We start from the raw sequence: 18421 nt of genomic DNA on the forward strand, positions 1-18421 counted from the left end.
TCTCAATTGCTATGAAATCTGCCATTATGGTCCCCAAATCAGAAGTTGGACATGTTACATTTCTTTTGAAGACTCTTAAAAAATATTCAAACTTCAGATGAAAAACAAATCCTCCAAGTATAAAAAAAGTTAGGAATATGAACTCTCCATTCATACGTGAATAGTATTTGCAACATTTTAGTATCACAACTAAAACAAAATGCACCTGATGAACATATAAATACTGCAATCTCATGACTACAGCTCTTACAGTTGGGATGGACTTCAATGAAACTAAAACCTGTGTCTTTGCCAGTACATACTTGGAATTGCTCAGCAGCATACACATTCTATGAGCAAAATGAACATTTAACATAGCCTGAATCTCTGTAACATTCCTATTTCTTCAGCATTGTTAAAATCCTCCAAACTGAAGCAATCTGCAGATCTTTTGAACTTTAAGCATCCATCTTTACCTTTGCATGTTTTTAACACAAAGAATGATACCAGCTGGAACCCTTACAAATGCAGATGTGTAAGAAATGGAAACTGTGATTTATTAATGCATCACATCCAAACATTAATCCTCACAATCCTGCCCCAGTTGCAAAGTACCCCCTTGCTGCAAACTCCTCTTCTGGATGACCAGACTGCCATTTTAGTAATCATGATGAAGGAGCCTGTGGATGCCTTCTTCACCAAGCCCAAGGGCCTTGCCCTCCCCTTCCAGCTCTGCACCTTTTTACTTCTGTGAAAAACTTGACCAGCAAGCTCCTCTTCCTCAGATGATACCACCCCCTTTCCTCACCTGATCTGGACACTAATTTGCAAGGCTTTATGAACTAGCAACTTGTGACATCACTGCGAATTCCACTGGTCTGTTTTTGACCTGTGAGGTACAGGAAAAGGTTTTCAGTAAAGATCTTAGATGCCACAGAAGAATCACTGCATCCCTGCCACTTTTTTTACATCTTAAGTCCTTACACATTAAGGAGACATCATTATGGTCACTATCAATGAATGGTCACTATCAATGAAACTACTGCAACAAAGTTTGGAGCACTGTAGTTTTCCCTTAGTCGATACAGAATAGAGGGAAAGAAACTTCTGCTATGCAAAATTGCTTCCCCTTGAGCGCATTTTTTTTCAGGGAAAAACTAGGAGGAGAAGATAGCACTATCTGACATGGCTTAATACTGAGTTAGAGGAATTTCTAATACCTGCCATTAAAGCTGTACTTGAGATTCTGCATTCAAAAAAGAAAAAGAAAAAGTGTCTTTGGCACTCGTACTTTATATTTTATGAATAAATTCTGAACTAAAACTTCATTAGCTTTGACAAGATCTAAGTTATTCTACTGTTACCATTAAAGTGCCTTAACTCTTGCCAACACTCACAGTTTCCGTCATAATCATCATTAATACTAATCTGCATGTTAAATAAAAAGGTATGTTGAAGACAGCTTCTTAGAAACCTCGCTGACTTTTCTCTTTGCCAATTCCACAGCCCAGAGATGAACACCCACAGAAAAATGGAAATGCAAGCGTTCCAAAATAGTTTAGCATGTTGTTAATAGAAGAGGATGAGGTCAACATGAAGCCCTTAAATATGTGGCTGCAGTATAACATCTCTTGTACATAATTTTGTTTATAAGCACTTTTCACCTTTGTTGAATTTTCTGCAGCACAGAACAGCAACCTGACTACTACATCCTGCAGGCAAAAGCACTGTGATAACTCTTGTGTAAACTAATACAGATACCTTTCAGAAACACAATTTCCATCAACAGAGAATCAAGTTTAAACTAACAATTTATATCTCATTAAGATACTTGTGACTATGAATTTGACTCAATTTTCTCTGTCAGTTACATTTATAACCCTCAAGTTAGAGATTTGAGGATAACCGCACACTAGCAAAGGGTTAAAACCCCTTTGGTTTTGCTGGTGCTAGCATTGTCTGCAAGCTCAACAAACCATGTATTCATTTACCTAGTAAAGAATGCCTTTGCAACCATGTGGGACAATCGGTCAAAGCTATCCTAAAGGGTTTTTTTCTATGGAAATAAGGTAACATGCTTACAAACTGTAGGACCAATCTACAAATTATTTTGAGCATATGCACAGACAAAACGCCTATAAAGTGAAATTAAGTTTCTAAAGTGTATCTATTGTGTGAGGGCGCATCAAGATTCAAGACTATCAGGTTAAATGGCATCAAACTACCTTAATTATATCAAGATAATAATTTTATATTAGTTTTAATATATTTAATAATAATTTTAATATATTTAATATATATTAATAATAAATTTATATTAATAATAGTAATATATTATTAATAAAGAGCTATCATTCCATCTTTTTACTACCTCTTCATGCTAATCTTGAAACTATGCACCACAGAGCACCAACTACAGAAACAAGTAATGCATCTTTCAAATTATGTATTATGCTTCACCAAGATTTGAGTAGACTTTTGGTCACTATGCAATTGGTTTATATTAGGTTTGTACATGGATATGTGAAAGCTGTGCATTTAATAATGAATGCATGACTGCTTGGTCAAGGAATCAAAGAGATTCATCAATGTAAAGATACAAGAACTTGCCTTGATAAGCCTTATATGTTTTTAGCTCTTAAAATGTCATTAGCATTTGTTTATCTTATCAGGTATTTGAAGCAGTCTTAGATGTACAAATAAAAAGGAGCCTTGAATAAAATGTTTACCCTCCCACTAAAGACTTTTGAAATCTCTGAGAAAGGTACTAAAATCAGTATAGGAAAAATAACTCAATTTAAAGACTGCCTTCATTTCTTTTTGCCTTTTTTCCATGTTAACCTAAATTTCTCATGGACTTGGAAGGAAAAGTGTCAACATACTTGGCCTCCTGATTCTCAGGTACCTAAATAAAGGACTGCTTAGATAACTGTACCTCTTCCTTTCCTAGGAGCACAGCTCTTCTGCTGTGAACACTAAGATTGATGTAAGCAACACAGTCTTTGCAGCAAGTCCAAATCTTTCATCAGAGTCAGGTCAGGTTGGAGATTTTTCTGTCTTCCTCAGTAAGCCAGAATCCCACTGGATGTAAGACATGTAAAATCCACATTCTCAGGTAACTAGTGGAAAAACACACAATAGGAGACCTACTTCTTTAATAAATCAGAAACAGATTACAAAAGGCCTTATCTGGTCCTATGCCTGTAGTTTTGAATGTTTAGCTCTTTCTGTTGGAGAAGGATCATGAACTTGATGCTGATAGCAAGGCTAAGGAGAAGAAAGTTACGCAGACTCTGTGTGATGCGGTATTTATACAGGAAGGATGATCTATTTTGAGTATACTGTTGTCAGGTAGGTGATGGATTAACTACTTATTACTGCCAGAATTCTTTATTTTCCCAACTTTTACTTTTCAAAATTAATTGAAAATAATAATTAATGTTTCTGATATGCTAAATATCTTCAACCTTAACTCACTTGACAGAAGTTTTGTTTCCAAAGCACATCAAGAAAGAATAAAGCATTTGTATGCACATGGGAATGATCCCTTCCAGATTTGAAGTAAAACTTGAAGAATATGGCCATCTCAATCATAATGCCAAGTAAAAAATGGATTAATTTGGCTGTCTTGATTAGAAGCCATGCAGAAAAATAGCACTGTTAGTTTGTTCAAAATCTCCAAGCATCTATCAAAATATGGCTGCACTCAGAGAGAATAAACGCATACAAGTTACTGAAAAGCATGACAATACCAACATTTGGAAAGACAAACACAAACACATTCTATCAAATTGTATGCATCATTGTCTTTTTCAAGAGATACTGTCCAGAGCTTTGTTTATTATTATGCCTGACTTTGACCTCCACAACACAATATAAATACTTCTGCTCCTTTACTTTCTCCACCACTATCATATTATGAAACCATATTTCGTTTTTTATGTTTTGTCCGATCCTGATAAATACCTCACATTGTAAGGGGGTCACTAATTCAGCCCAGCCTCTTGGTGAGCCAACCTAAGTATGTTTATATTGAGAGACTGCACTGGTAAGCTGCAGGTCTCCAAAAAGCATATACAAAGCTAGCATCTTTACAATGATTTACTGAAAGCAGCAGCTCGTTTTAATAAAACCATCCCAAAACATAAAATTGATTGAACCAACTGCTGTGCAGGGCATACACAACAGCTGATCAAAATCATTCAAGATTTTCATTCCTAGAATATCTCCAGAGCTTGTAGAGTTTTTCTCACTTCATTACTTCAGTTCTGATACACAACTCACTTAGGCGAGAAGAAAAATTAAGGCTGACTGGTATTCTAGTACTTTTAACCAGAAATTTAGACAAACTCAAAATAATCTCACATGAAAAAAAAAAACCCGAAAGACAAATATACTTGAGAATCACCAGCAGTTTTCATAATGTAAAGACTATTACCTTCCCAATTATCACTCTTCAAATTACATAGCCTGCCTTGATTAATTGTATCCCAGAGAAGCTCCACAATACACCATACAGATTAAAGGACACAACTTTTCTTCCATCTCAAAAAGTTTTAATGGATAGATTTATAATAACATTTTAATGTAAGAGAGAATACTGTGCTTTAAAAAGGCAGCAAAGGAGGAAAACTTTCTCCAAACTGAAAAGATATCATTGCTAACTTTACTTTCCTTACACAAATAATCACTGATAAGTTTATCTATTTTGTTGAGCACAACAAAAAGTTCACCTTTTCAGAGTGTGCTACATGAAGCTTTGCTTGCCTTTTATATAGTAAAGTAATTTTGTGGTATTGTGTCACAATGAAGGACAAAGATAAGCCAACTGTTTAGATTCCTCTCCTTTATGTTGTGGCTTTGATCACTAACAATACTGCATGAACAGCCAACAGAAGGCTGACATTTCATAAAATATGCAGTGATAAAAACTAATACTGTAGCATCTGGGAGCGATATATAAAATGCAGAAATACACCTAATAACTGTGATCTTAAATTACAAGTTACTAAATGCTAAATAAGCAGCATACCTAAAAGAAAGAGAAAGATTAAGACAGGATTTTTACGCTTTTACTCCTAAAATTTAAAAGAAAATAATCCAAGATATGCTATCTATTATTCTTTACAATTCCTCTGGTTCCTTTGGATCTCAAAAGCAGCCTTGTAGAAGAGTGCTTTTTTGCTATATCATTAGGCATCAGCAAAAGCTAAACACATTATAAGCCTTCTTTGGGCTGTATTAGTGCTCTAATGCTTTGTGAAGTTCCCTTTTATTGTCTCTTTCGAAATATCAATCACAGAAAACACACATAAAACCTGGTGACTGATGATTCACTGTTATGGGGAAAGCTGAAGCTCTGTGATGACCGAAATAAGTAAAAATCCTTCCAATAAGCTACATAAATTAAGTAAATCTCTTTTCATTTATTTACCTTACGAACATTAAGCATATACAAGACAGGCCATGTAAAATGGAGGATTACATCCTAGAAAGCAGTGAATCCCTAAAGAACCTACAAGTCATAGTAAATAACCCACTGCTTTTTTTGCTCTTACTATGTTGCTGTAGCTAAGAAGCTCAAAACAATCCCAGGGTGCATTACAGGGAAATATATGGTACTATTAAGTACCTGAAATTATCTGCACATATGGCATCACTGGAATGCCACAACCAGGCCTGGTATTATTAATCTAAAAGAAAGCTGAAATTAAAAGGACCCAGAAAGGAGTTAAAAGAATTACAAACAGGAAAACCTTCTTGATATTACATGTGTCAGAGATATACAAGATCACTACATTTAGTTTATTTGTAGAAAGATTAGAGGTAACTTGATTGAGATCTACAGCTTACTACACATGGAAAAGATGCAACAGTCAATAACTCCTAATAAAGCATAGAAAAGGATAGTAAGACACAATTATTGGAAAATAAAAATCAGACAAATTTTGTCTAGAAATACATCATCTTAATTATTACACCAGGTTAGCTAAGGACATAATGCAGGTGAAGTGATGACTAGGGACATAATGCAGGTGAAGTAATGATTTTGATTAAAAAAAAAAAAAAAGGAACTAAATCTTTACCTTGTATCATGTCAAAGATGGAACAGCTAAATAATTAAAATGATCCCTCCTGCACTAAAAGCAGTTTAATATTAAAGAAACTGCAATTAACTTTAAAAGACACAATTAACTTTAGAAGACAGTTTTATGGACCAACCCTGTTCTCATTTATGATTCCATGGGTCAAACTTTTCTCCTATTACTCAATATGAAAAAAATACTTTATCTACTGTAACATAAAAATAATTTTAGGAAATGGTGCAGTATATTATCTTTCTTTACAAGAATACATCATCAAGAAACAAAGAAAAAGTGACCTAAATGGTACAATAGCTTAATCAACCACTAATCATCCACATGTCTATGTAACATTAATGTGAACCTGGAACAATTAAATGAAAAGCAAAGCTAAAGTAAGTGCCCCAAATAATCTGAATATTATGGTGCAACCTGCTTATGGTACCATAAAATGGATAGGACGTCCTCAGCATAGTTCTGAGTTCTAGAAACATTAAAGGTCTAAAGATTTAATGACGCTAAGGAAAACACAACAAACTCAGCTTTTTAGTATTAGGTCCTCATTTAGTAGCAGCGGAGGAGTCATGTATCAGATGAAAAAGAATGCAAAAGAAAATCCATATTTGGTGCCTGAAGAACCATGAAGCATATTTTCTGACTGAAAAACCCATAACAGCTTAAGTACGTGGGAGGCAATTGTCCTTGTGCTTATAATTAGAGTCCGAATTTAGGGATTTCACTGCTTAATGCCCACCCACTCGCCTGTTAGTCTTACCATGGGTTTTTTATGTCACTTAATAGAGATGAATACTCTTTCCCCACCTCATATTTACATCAAGGCTATTTAATTTTTTTTAGGCTGCTATAATAGGTTAAACGGCAGTCTCAACATCACTCTTCATTTCCCACTGGACAACGAATGGCATTATAAGACTGAGAATAGATGAAGGCATATTTACATTCATAATGTTCTTGACTATAACATTTATGTAAATTATGATTTTACATTTGCAAATACTGTAATTCTCAGTTTCAATGAATACTTTAGTACTCTTTCATCATTAACTTCCTACATACATTACATGGAGAGAAAACACCAATGAAAAATAAAGAACCTAAGTGCTGTGATCAGAGAGGTACAAATCTTCTGTAAAAGGAAAAAATGCTCTGCTTCTGAATTAGTCTTACGGCTGTACAGACAAGGTGCTGGACTACACCTCACTGCTTATGTGGAGTGCAATTTACAGATATTTGTAAGAAGGCACTGAAAATCAGATTTCAAATTGATGGCTTACATTTTAAACCCACCAAAATCAAACAAATGCATTGCTGATGAAAATGAAATCTTTCCCCCATCAGTATAAATAATATTTTTCCTATTAATTGATGAAACACCCTAGAAACACTATGTTAATTAAAGAACTGCATGTAGAACTTAGGAATATGTTTACGGATGTTACACAAGAATGAAAAACTTTAAAATATCAATTTTCATTAACTAAGCTATTGCTCCATCAAATGTATAGAATTATTTTTAAACATCCTCAGAGTGCCAAATCAACTTTTCAGTTAAAAGGAAAGGTCACCTCTCATACGTCTGAACACATGCACACTTACAGACAAAACCTGTGCATTTCTATGTATGACTTGTTGGAATTTTTCTGTGATGGTCAGCTAAGTATTTCCTTCAGTCTTTTGACATGTAAATCTGACTCAACCCCCCCCCCCATGCTTCCAGAATTAAATAGTGACAAATCAAATTGGTCAAAATATTCTAACTTGTTTTGAAATGAGGAACCTGGTTTTGTGTTTTGATAAGAGCTTAGTATGACATTTTCAGCTTGTTAATGCAACTAGACTAATGAAACAGCCCTCAAACTACCCTAGTTATCAGATGCATATATGTTGATTTTAAAGAGGTGATTCCTTGAACCTGAGAACCACAATCTGAGCGCAGAAATGTTACTCATCTTAAGGATGCAAAATTGGGAATGGAAGACAAGTCAAGTCAGCCCTGCATATAATGAAATTGCTGCTTATGTATGCCATTTTTCAAGTTATTCTACATGCAATCACTAGAAGATTCAACTTGAAATGCAAGGACTGTGTATGCAAATGACAACTCTTTAAAAGAACAGTGACTTTTCTGGTCACTCTTACCTTTGTGCTATTAATAGAGATGAATCTAAAAGGACTCCAAGTTTATGCTCCAGTTTGGCAAGTGGAGAATGTAAGGACTCAGATGATGACCCATTCATGAAACTGCCTCTTCCATTAAGCATCGCTTTCTTTTCCGCAATTAACTGAGCCAGTGTTGTGGTTTAAACCAAGCCGGCAACTAAACCGCACACAGCCACTCACTGACACCCCTGGTGGGATGCAGGAAAGAATTGGAAAGGTAGAAGTGAGAAAACTCGTGGGCTGAGATAAGGACAGTTTAACAGGTAAAGAAAAAGCTGCAAATGCTAAGCAAAGCAAAACAAAGAATTAATTCACCACTTCCCACAGGCAGATGGGTGTTCAGCCACCAGGAGAGCAGGGCTCCATCATTTGTAATGGTTACTTGGGAAGACAAACAGTATTACTTCAAACATGTCCCTGCCTTCCTTCTTCTTCCCCCAACGTTATATACTAAGCATGACACCATATGATCTGAGATATCTCTTTGGCCCGTTGGGATCAGGTGTCCTGGCTGTGTCGCCTCTCAACTCCTTGTGCACCCCCTAGCCTACTTGCTGCTGCGGTGTGGTGAGAAGCAGAAAAGACCTTGACACTGTGTAAGAGCTGCTCAGCAGTAACTAAAACATCCCTGTGTTATCAACACCGCTTTCAGTAAAAATCCAAACAAGCCTCATGCTAGCTACTATGAAGAAAATTAACTTTATCCAAGCTAAAACCAGCAAAACCTATTTATTTTCTGCATACAGTACTAAATTTCCTAAGTTTCTGCTGAATGCCTGGCAAAAGGGAAGTCAGTAGAGGCATCACCACTGCACCGGTCCAAATTACGGCTACCAAACAGGAATCCCTTCCTCTCAGCACCCTACAAATACTGTGAAAAGGGGGGGTTATTTTGTGGAAATTTTAACAGCCAAACCTTTAGGGATGTCGAGAAGACCTTCCCAAACTCACAAAGTTTGTTCATAAAGGAAACAGTGAAGTCAATCTAATACTACTCCCTAATATTTGCTGCAGGGATTACTGAAACTTTAAACTGAACTCAACATTAATTACAAAAATTAAAATAGTGTCAAGAAGTAAGATGCTGAAAACTATTTGAATACCGCCTAAGTCTTATATGCAGCTTTTACCACAGTTCTTCAAAGAATCTCACACATGAATTCTTCTGTGTTTCAGGTTCCTGCATTTAAATTTTCAAGAAAGCCATTACATCACAAGAGTAGTGTCACAAAAGTTACAAAAACTACATGAGGCAATTTTTTTTTTTTTTAAGAATCTAGGAATGCAAGGCAGATCCCTGTATTCAGACCTGCTGAATATTAGCACTTTCTTTTTTGTATGAAATAGTTCATCCTTTTCATGATGTATTATACTGCATTATCTTTTAGAATGAGAAAAAGATTTCGTATAAGAATGTTTTTACATTTATGCTAGTCTATTGCATATCCTTGCTAAAAGTTAAATGTTAAAGAAAACAAAGCCACAATTGCTTCCCTCCAAAATTCTCTGAATACATGCGGCCTTCACAACTATAGTTTCCATGCATAAAAAATAACCACAAATTCATTCAGCAGTTATGCTTCATTCATCAAATAGGTGAAATGAATATAGATTATTATATTTAGTTATTTGGTCTCTATTCATCTAGCTGGTCACTATTCGTCTGGAGCAAAGTTTCACACTATGAAATATCCTCAACTGGAGCACTGTATTTTAATAAGACATATGTAGATACAGATTCAGAACTTAAACATTTAGCCATTTCTTTTGCTTTTCTCAAAACTTACTTTTTATGAAGTAAATGACTTTCAAGAATATTTTTGCTTTTTAAAGTTTTGAATCCAAAATCCAACTGAAGATACTGTATGACATTTCCTTTAATAAAACCACTCCACTAATTTCCTGTTCAAGTATTTATATTCATACTTATTTGTACGAGGAAAACTCAGTATGAGAACTCAGAAAATTACTCCTGCATTTGCTTTAAGTAAAATACTTTCCAAAGTCTGAGTCTAAATGACCCAAAAGAAAACTAAATACAATCTGTGCTTTGAAGAGCCATGTGTAATTAAGGTCTCCCTACCATTTACTCAGGAAAGAAATACTGTTGCCTCTGGATTTTAAATTCAATGAAATCACTTTCCTGTCAGTTGGGATGAGTGTCTCCAAGCAAGAGTGTCTTGATCTACTTTTTGTTGTTACATTTTACAGAAAAAAATACATTCACCTAAAAAGAGGAGCATTTTCTTCTTCTATCCTCCCTTCCACCAATACAGCTGCATGAGAATGACAGTTTTTTCTTGGCTCCAGCTTGGATCCCACTATAGGACATATTTCTGGGATTCTAAAATAATCTACATTAACACACTGTCCTATAGTCATTTTTTATCCTTCTTAGTAGCTGGTGCAGCGCTGTGTTTTTGGCTTTCGGCCTGGGAACAGAGCTGATAACACTGATGTTTAGTCTGACCAAGGACTTTCTGAGCCTCATGCTCTGCCAGGGAGGAAGGAAAGCCGGGAGGAAGCAGAGACAGGACATCTGACCCAAACTGATCAAAGAATTATTCCATACCACAGCACGTCATGCCCAGGATATAACTGAGAGTTACCAGAAAGGGCTAGCTCACTGTGGGGCTGGACTAGGTAATGGTTGGTGCTCGGTTAGGCGGGGTGGGGGGAGTTACTGGTCGGCAGGTCGTGAGGTGTTGTATTCTCTTCCCTTGTTATTTCCTTTATCATTATTATTATTGGTGGTAGCAGTAGTGATTTTTGTTATACCTTAGTTACTTAACTGTTCTTATCTCAACCCGTGGGAGTTGCATTCTTTTGATTCTCCTTCCCATCCCTCTGGGAGAGGGGGGAAGATAAAAGGGGGGAGTGAGAGAGCGACTGCATAATTTATGGCTGACTGGGTTTAAACCACGACACACGCCAAGATAAAGTTTGAGCATTTTTATCATAAATTCTTGCAGCTGATCTATAACTCCTTTGCAAAACACAAGAAATAAGGCAACTTTCAAGACACAAGTAACCTTCTGACTGTGCTTTTATAAGATCTCGATATTGCAAGACACACAGGCTCCAGAACAACAACAGTAAAATGACATTCATGCATTTCTTCTAAATCTAGTTTTATCATTTGTACCAGCATCAATGCTTATTAAATGAATGCTTATTACAAAAGATCTTAGAAGATCAGACACATAACATTGAGAAAACTACTGCAAAAGTTGGTGGCAATATTTTAATCCTTCCTTAGAAAGTGTAAATCTGTAGAAACATTATGTTCTCAAAGAAAGTGTTTAATATGAAGTCATGTACTGTATATCACTCAATGCAACCTTGAATAAAACCATATGAAGTTGCTCAGAAAGTTTTGAGTTTTATATAAAGTTCTGCATTAATTTATTCATATACAATAGAGCACTGATAATAAAGAATGATTTGTGACTATCATGGTTCCTATTACCTTAAAGAAATGCACAAATGTATATATTTAATATATGTGTTCATTTAATGAATAGCACTCAGCAATCTGCAGACGGTCTTAAATTAGTAGGCAGTTGGTCATCACTGTCGCTTTAATTTGGCTTTATTCATCTGCTTTCTATCTAACTACAAATGCTGGCCAGTCACAACAACAACCAAGAAATGCTGCTACTTGCATCTGAGATACAGTCCCAAGGACTGGACTATGCACATGGTTGGCATCCACGCTGGTACCTGTCAGTATCATTTAGTTTATGTTCAGACATTCAAATCTGTATAACTTAAGAGGAAAAAACTTGAAAATTCTCTCTACCTTTCACATAAATCCCTTGTAAGTATTGAAAAACAGCAGTAAGGTCTTCCTTAATACCGGGATTTCTAACTAGCAAGGCTGGTTTCCTGGTTAAAATGAAAACAAACTATAAAGCAGGCACCAAGCATGATGAAGAAAGCTCTGCCAGATCTGACTGGGTTCTGACCAAGGCCAGCTCAGGGTTTAGAGCCACACTGCCCAAAATGAGACCCGGGAGGCAAATGGGGCAGCCTGCCAGGGCGCAAGGGCAAAGAAGATTCAGCACCCAAAAGTCACTGTCTGAGGCAACTTGAATTAACAAGCATGTGAGGCAGTACCAATTTTGCCAAGTGAGGACCAGCTACATAAAGTGGGTAAATCCTGATACAGTAGCAAGAGAGAAGAAAGGATGTCTGGAGAGAATGGGCTAATAACACACAGTTCTGCTACTCCTCACCAGGACAATCAGCTACTGAAAATAAAGCTATAGGAATGACTAGTCCTGAGGTGATGCTATGTATCCTTCTGGGGAAAAGATATAACTTGATTTCAGTGCTTCGAAAAACAACTCTCAATCCTGGATCTGTTTTTCCATCCTTTGAGGCTGCATGTCCTGCCAGTTTTCTACATCTCAGAAAGAATTTCTCAGTTTATGGATTTCTCTCTCTAAAGTCAATCTCTGCAATAAAGAAATAAATTAAACATTGGTGCATGGACCACCCATACCGTAGAAATAGCAACAACAGAAACACTGCAATGAATGCATGTTGGTGGGGTTTTTTGGAAATACTTAAAATCTCCTGCTCATACAGATTTGTGATGATCTCTATGAGCTGCATAAAACTGCAACAAATAGATAATCCATTAGATGCTCCACGAAGATGTGATCTGTAACATGATTGGAAGTCACCAATGCTTTTTAGACTGATAAAGAAGTTTAGTTGAATTTAAGGAAGTAACTTACAAATTTTAAAATGCTGTCTATCCTACAGGCTATAAGAAAATACATAAAAATCACATAAAGATTTCTTCTTAGAAAGTACTGGATTTCAAATTTAACCACTTTGGCACTATTTAATTATCTGAGATTGTTTCTTTAAAAATACTGTTCATATTTCCTGATGTTTCATAACCCAGATTATAAAATGAAAGCTTCAAAGCCAGGCTGCCGGCCAACATTTATCAATATTATATGGAATTTAATTACTCTTTAAGTAAAAGGAACTATGTTCAAAGATACATAGTACTTCAGGTCCCTTATATATAATTTTAGTAGTAAAACTTGTTTGACCAGTTTCATTATTATGTCAACACAAAAAAGGGAAGTGTTAAGTAAAACCAATATTGGAGAAGACTGGAATAATTTCAAGCACAAGGAAATACAGGAAAATAAGTAAGTGGCAGTTACAAATACTTCGTCTTCAGAGAAATGGCTGGTCTTAAATGTAGGTTTAACAAATTAGCAATAATAAGTAAACCACTCGAAATTAGGATCAACACTTTCCCACCAAAGAATTCTTAACATGATTTAATTCAAAATCTGAAAAATCTACAGTATAACAGTCCTGAAACAAGCAACTGTGTCAAGCTTAATATGAAGTAAGCACAGGGACATATACTTTTAAAATAGTTACATATGTATCTTAAATGTATAACTCAAAAATGCCAATTAGAATGCTTTCGTTAATGAAATTTCTATTTTCTTGTTTTCCTAGGAGCTGTAAAAATCAAAATGGACAAGGAGAGTAGAGATTCACTGCTCACCGGATAGGGGATGGGAAAAGAAAACTGTATTTTTGGCAGTTTATTCTAATCATGAAGCCAGAACAAGCAATTTCATTTTTCTTTCTTACCTGCCCATTTTCACTCAATGGCCAATAAGAAGCAGCAGGTCTATTGATTATATGCATACTATGCTATTTCATGGGTAAGTAAAATCAAGAGATGAAATGGAAGGTAAGAGCAGCAGCCAAAGATTCAAGTTTGCTTATCAAGTATCAAGACTTGTCTGCAGCCTGGTCTACCACTGAAAAAGTGCAATACCTGCTTTAAAAATAAAACATATCTGGCAGGTTATACGGAAACTCGTGCTGCCTGAAGCCAGTCTTCTTCACTGGTCTGATTGCTGCCTACAACACTTGGACTGCAAGAGGAGGGAAGCATTATACTACCGAATTTGGTTCAAACTGAACTCACCATGAGGTAGAGGCTAACTTTGCCCAAAGCCTTAATGCCTGGAGAAAGATCTCCCAGACTACAAGTATATAAATCTTGTCTTATAATAAATGTACACTGAGCTAAGCAGAATATTCAAAAGCTGCTACAGCAATTTTCAACAACTATTTACACTAATTTTTGAAACACAGGTATTTTCTAGTAATACTTTAAATTTTAATTACTTTTTCTAAGTAATGAAATAAAAAGATATTCCCAAAATCATGTGAATCAGTAGAAAATGGTGGAATTGTATAACCACACATGTACTCACAAAAAGACTAAGCCACCAAAAGCATAAGTCTCTACTTCTCAACTCTTTTTGACAGTTCCAAAATTCAGGCACACATCCAGAAGAACTTTCTGCCCCATGTCTGGTCAGTAAAGAAATTGAGGTTAACCTTTAATTTTTAATGTCACCTGCAGCCAGTGACTGCTTTTTCTAATGCAAGTGACAGATAAACAGCAAAACACTCCCAAGATGATACACAAAGCACCACATACCATAAGTGCATTTTTATTTTTATTCCAACTCAATTTCTCAAATGGATAACCAATGTTCCTACTAATTTACATTAAGAATTGAGTGAGGCATGAAAATTGTTCTGATGCATAGGCTCTATTTCTTTAATGTACTGCATAGTACTCTGTACTTTACTGCAATACTGGAAAACACTAACTACACTTAAAAGGTACAGAAACTATACATACAAAACCACAAGCACATATATATCCTAAAAAACACTTCAGAAAGGGCTTTAAATTCTCCAGAGCAGTATAAAGTAAAAATAAAGTCACTGATGGAAGTCAGTAAAAACAAAAAATTGTTGCTATTAAACCAAGTTTCCTGACCTTTAATCACTTGAAGTAGTGTTCTTCTCTAGACCAGTACTAGTACTTTAAATCAATACTGCTAGAATTTCAACCTTCAAATTCCTTTACACAATTCAGGTAATTCCAAACTAAACAGAGGGAATATGGCAAATGGAGGTAATATAATCTAGCTATTTAAGGCAAAACTGGCAAGTCTTTAACAGCAAACATGCATCATTACTAAACACTGCCATGTTGTTAAAGTAAGAAGAGGTTTGAATTAGATCATGAATTGCCCCTCCAGGTCAGGACTTAGGGTATATTATGGCAGGAAGCAAAGGAAAGCTCCCACTGACACTGTGTATGTTTTACCAGTTCTGTGGAAAGCAGACTTCAGTACAGCTATCCGTCACTTTTAAAACCAAATACTACAGTCAACATTTTAACTTGTCTTTTAAAATTTAACATAGAAAGGAAAGCACCTACGTTTGTAAAATAAGATTTTCTTTTACAGAATGGTTATTTAAAATAATTTTTGGACAACTACAGGAAAGACATCACAAACCTTTTAACATACACTAAATGTGCAACTATGACATTAAGGTAAATGAAGCAAACTCAGTTTGCTTAAAAAAGGAAAAATTAACTTACATAGTGGGAGGTACTCAAACACAAAGCAGACATTTGTCCTGAGAATGATACTCTCCAATCAAGTAGCGCTGGGATAAGGCCCAGGCACCAGCAGCAACAAGGAAGCTGGAGTAGCAGTCTCAGTACCAGACTTCTGGAATTGACTTTTGGATGAAGAACAAAGATGCTTGATGAAAAAATGCTAAAAGAATCTATAATTTTTATTTTTTAATTTAACCTAAAGGGATTCAAGTGACCTAGGGCATTTGATTTCTTCAGGAAATTTCCATATGGGAAGAAGTCAAGGGACTGAAACTAGTATTTTTTTCAGTCAGGTAACTATTTCAAATAGTCACAAAACAGGAGAGATAGAAACAGCATTTAAGATAAGTCCATGTGGTTCAAATTATTTATTTCTAAGATGACAGTAACAGTAGAAAAACAATCTAATAGCTTGAGCATTATGAAGACTTCTTCCATCTTCAACCTGAAATTCACCTCAACATGCAAATCTTGGCTATTTCTCAGCATTATTTTAAATTCCAACTCCTGTGACTTAACTTCTTTATATTCACAAATATAAAACTCTATATAAAATAGATATAAAAGTAACTTGATATTGTTAGATGTGTTTTCTAGAAAGTGGTTAATTCATTATAAGACAAAAAAAAAAATAGTCCAGGGTTCAATAGCACACTACAGCTGGTTATACACACACTACAAATGTTCAAGGCTACGGTTCTAAGATGACTTTTAACAAATCAAATTCCAGCAACTGATCAGCCATTTATCTTTTATTACCTCTCTTTTAATTGTTTGAAAATATACTTGTAAATTAAGAAATATTTTTCTAAAATACTCCTCTCTTCAAAAGATGTTTATGCAGAATTTTTCAGCTTTTGTGAGTTAAATTCTATTCACATAGCGATGGGATATGACTATTTAAAAAATAACTTTTCCTATGAAAAACAAATATGCAAAGCTAATGGTGTTGAATTGGAAACAGGATCTTCCCTTTCTGAAAAGCTGATATTTCACTCGGTTCTTACAGTTTCCACCAGAAAACCTAAGAACCTAGACACACCTAGACACATTAAAAAAAAAAAAGTCCTAGAAGACACTGATTTTGCAGGTAAGTACCAAAACAGTTCCTGTAATAGGACCACTGTTGTCAAAACAAATTAAATTGAGTTTAGAAATAAACTCTGAAAAACATGCTCACTTTGAAGGAATAAATTTGGGAATTTCTTTTTAAGAAATTAAATATAATTGTCTTCACAGGAGTATATTAAACAGTTCCAGCTAAATAGTGGGAGTTTTGGTGGCTTTGTTTGTTTTCTGTTGGTTTGCTTTGTTTTGATTTTATTTAATTTTGCTTAGTATCCTAGTTGCAATATAGTAGCATATAAATGTATTTTTATTCTAGAGCATACTTTGACTTATTAAGCCTGGCATTAAATTTTATAACAAGATGTAATATATCTAATTCAAGAGGGCTCAGAATTCCCTGTATTACTTATTAATATGTTAAGTGAATGGACAATTGTTTTCAACTAGGTTTTGTGACTAAAATATGTGACAAAATACAATTTTCAAATTACATAGTCCATTTGTCATAACTACTGCTCTAATTTCTATAGGTGTTAACAAATTAAGCAAAAAAAAAAAGCTACCCTGACTAAATAAAGAACAAACCCACTGTTTTTCACACACAATAGCAAAAAATGCTACTGCCTCTGCCCAGTTCTGGTAGAAAGTGAGCATAATCACTTCTTGGAAACAACAAGGGAAAAATAATAAAAATAATAAACACAAAGAGAAATACAATCTATCTATAGCTATTTCATGTATATCTCTGTTTCGATACCTGTATCTATATCTGTACATCTATATCTACATCTCTACCTGTCTCCTGGGTTAGTGCAAATAACTCCTCACATCACAGCTGTATTGGTAAGTGCAATGGAGCGCGTGTGCTGAGGACACCAGTGTGAAAACCAGAGCTGCAGCCCAGGCAGAGGAAGGCAAGCTGCAGCGAACTGCAGCAGCGATGCAGTTGCAACAGCTTTCGTAAATGAAGGCAGAAACAGGAGAAGCTGTGCAGGGGCAGTTTAACGCCAATTCACACAGTGTTCTGAGTTGGTACCAAAAGGGAAGGGTGGGTTTTAGAAGGAAAGGATCAAGAAATAGCGACCTCCCTAGACGGGAGAAGAGCAGGACCATGGGGAAAAGGAGGCGATGGATTGAAATCTCTTCTGTGTGTTACAGAAACACATTGCATGCTTAGTAAAGGGAAGTACAGACGAGTTTTGGTCTGCCGGCCAAAGGACTGGTGTCCTTTGGCTCAGGCTGGCACGTCCATTCATGGGCCCCAATGTCAAGAGGTCTTGCAGAAGGACTACAGCACTGGGCAATCATCAGTGGCATCAAACTGGACAAGAGCGGATGCTACATTCTGAACCTGGGATGGAGGAGTGCCAGCCACAAGTGTAAACTGGGGGAGGGATAGCTGGAGAGCAGCTCTGCAGAAAGGGATCTGGAGGTCCTGGTTGGCACTCCACTCCCAACCACAACCCTCCCCCAAATACTAGTTTTTAAAAATGGCTGACTTGTGTCTTTTGGAAGAAACAGAACCAAACATGAGAGCCTTAGAACAGCAGCGCTCCATCAGGAGTCCATCTGGCCCAGTGCTCTCTCTCCAGTGGCACCCCATATGTGTCTAAAGGAAAGTATATAAGGA

At 35.8% G+C, this 18421-nt stretch overlaps 1 protein-coding gene across 6 annotated transcripts in view; it reads right to left on the bottom strand.

The window, feature by feature from the left end:
* TBC1D5 (TBC1 domain family member 5) overlaps positions 1 to 18421 on the bottom strand; it is a 319487-nt gene that overhangs the window by 238034 nt on the left and 63032 nt on the right. For 5 of the 6 annotated variants that reach the window (XM_061464904.1, XM_061464903.1, XM_061464901.1 and 2 more), the window contains exon 1: positions 15703 to 15863. The exons of the other annotated variant lie outside the window; for it this stretch is intronic. The gene's annotated coding sequence lies outside the window, so the exon portion shown is untranslated. Of the gene's footprint in view, positions 1 to 15702; positions 15864 to 18421 lie in introns of those variants that run through there. 6 annotated transcript variants of the gene reach the window in all.

The sequence above is a fragment of the Pezoporus flaviventris genome, unplaced genomic scaffold (assembly GCF_033815535.1).
Source record: "Pezoporus flaviventris isolate CSIRO_AGI_PZ_B2104156 unplaced genomic scaffold, CSIRO_AGI_Pfla_v1 ptg000037l, whole genome shotgun sequence".
NCBI classification, from domain to species: Eukaryota; Metazoa; Chordata; class Aves; order Psittaciformes; family Psittacidae; genus Pezoporus; species Pezoporus flaviventris.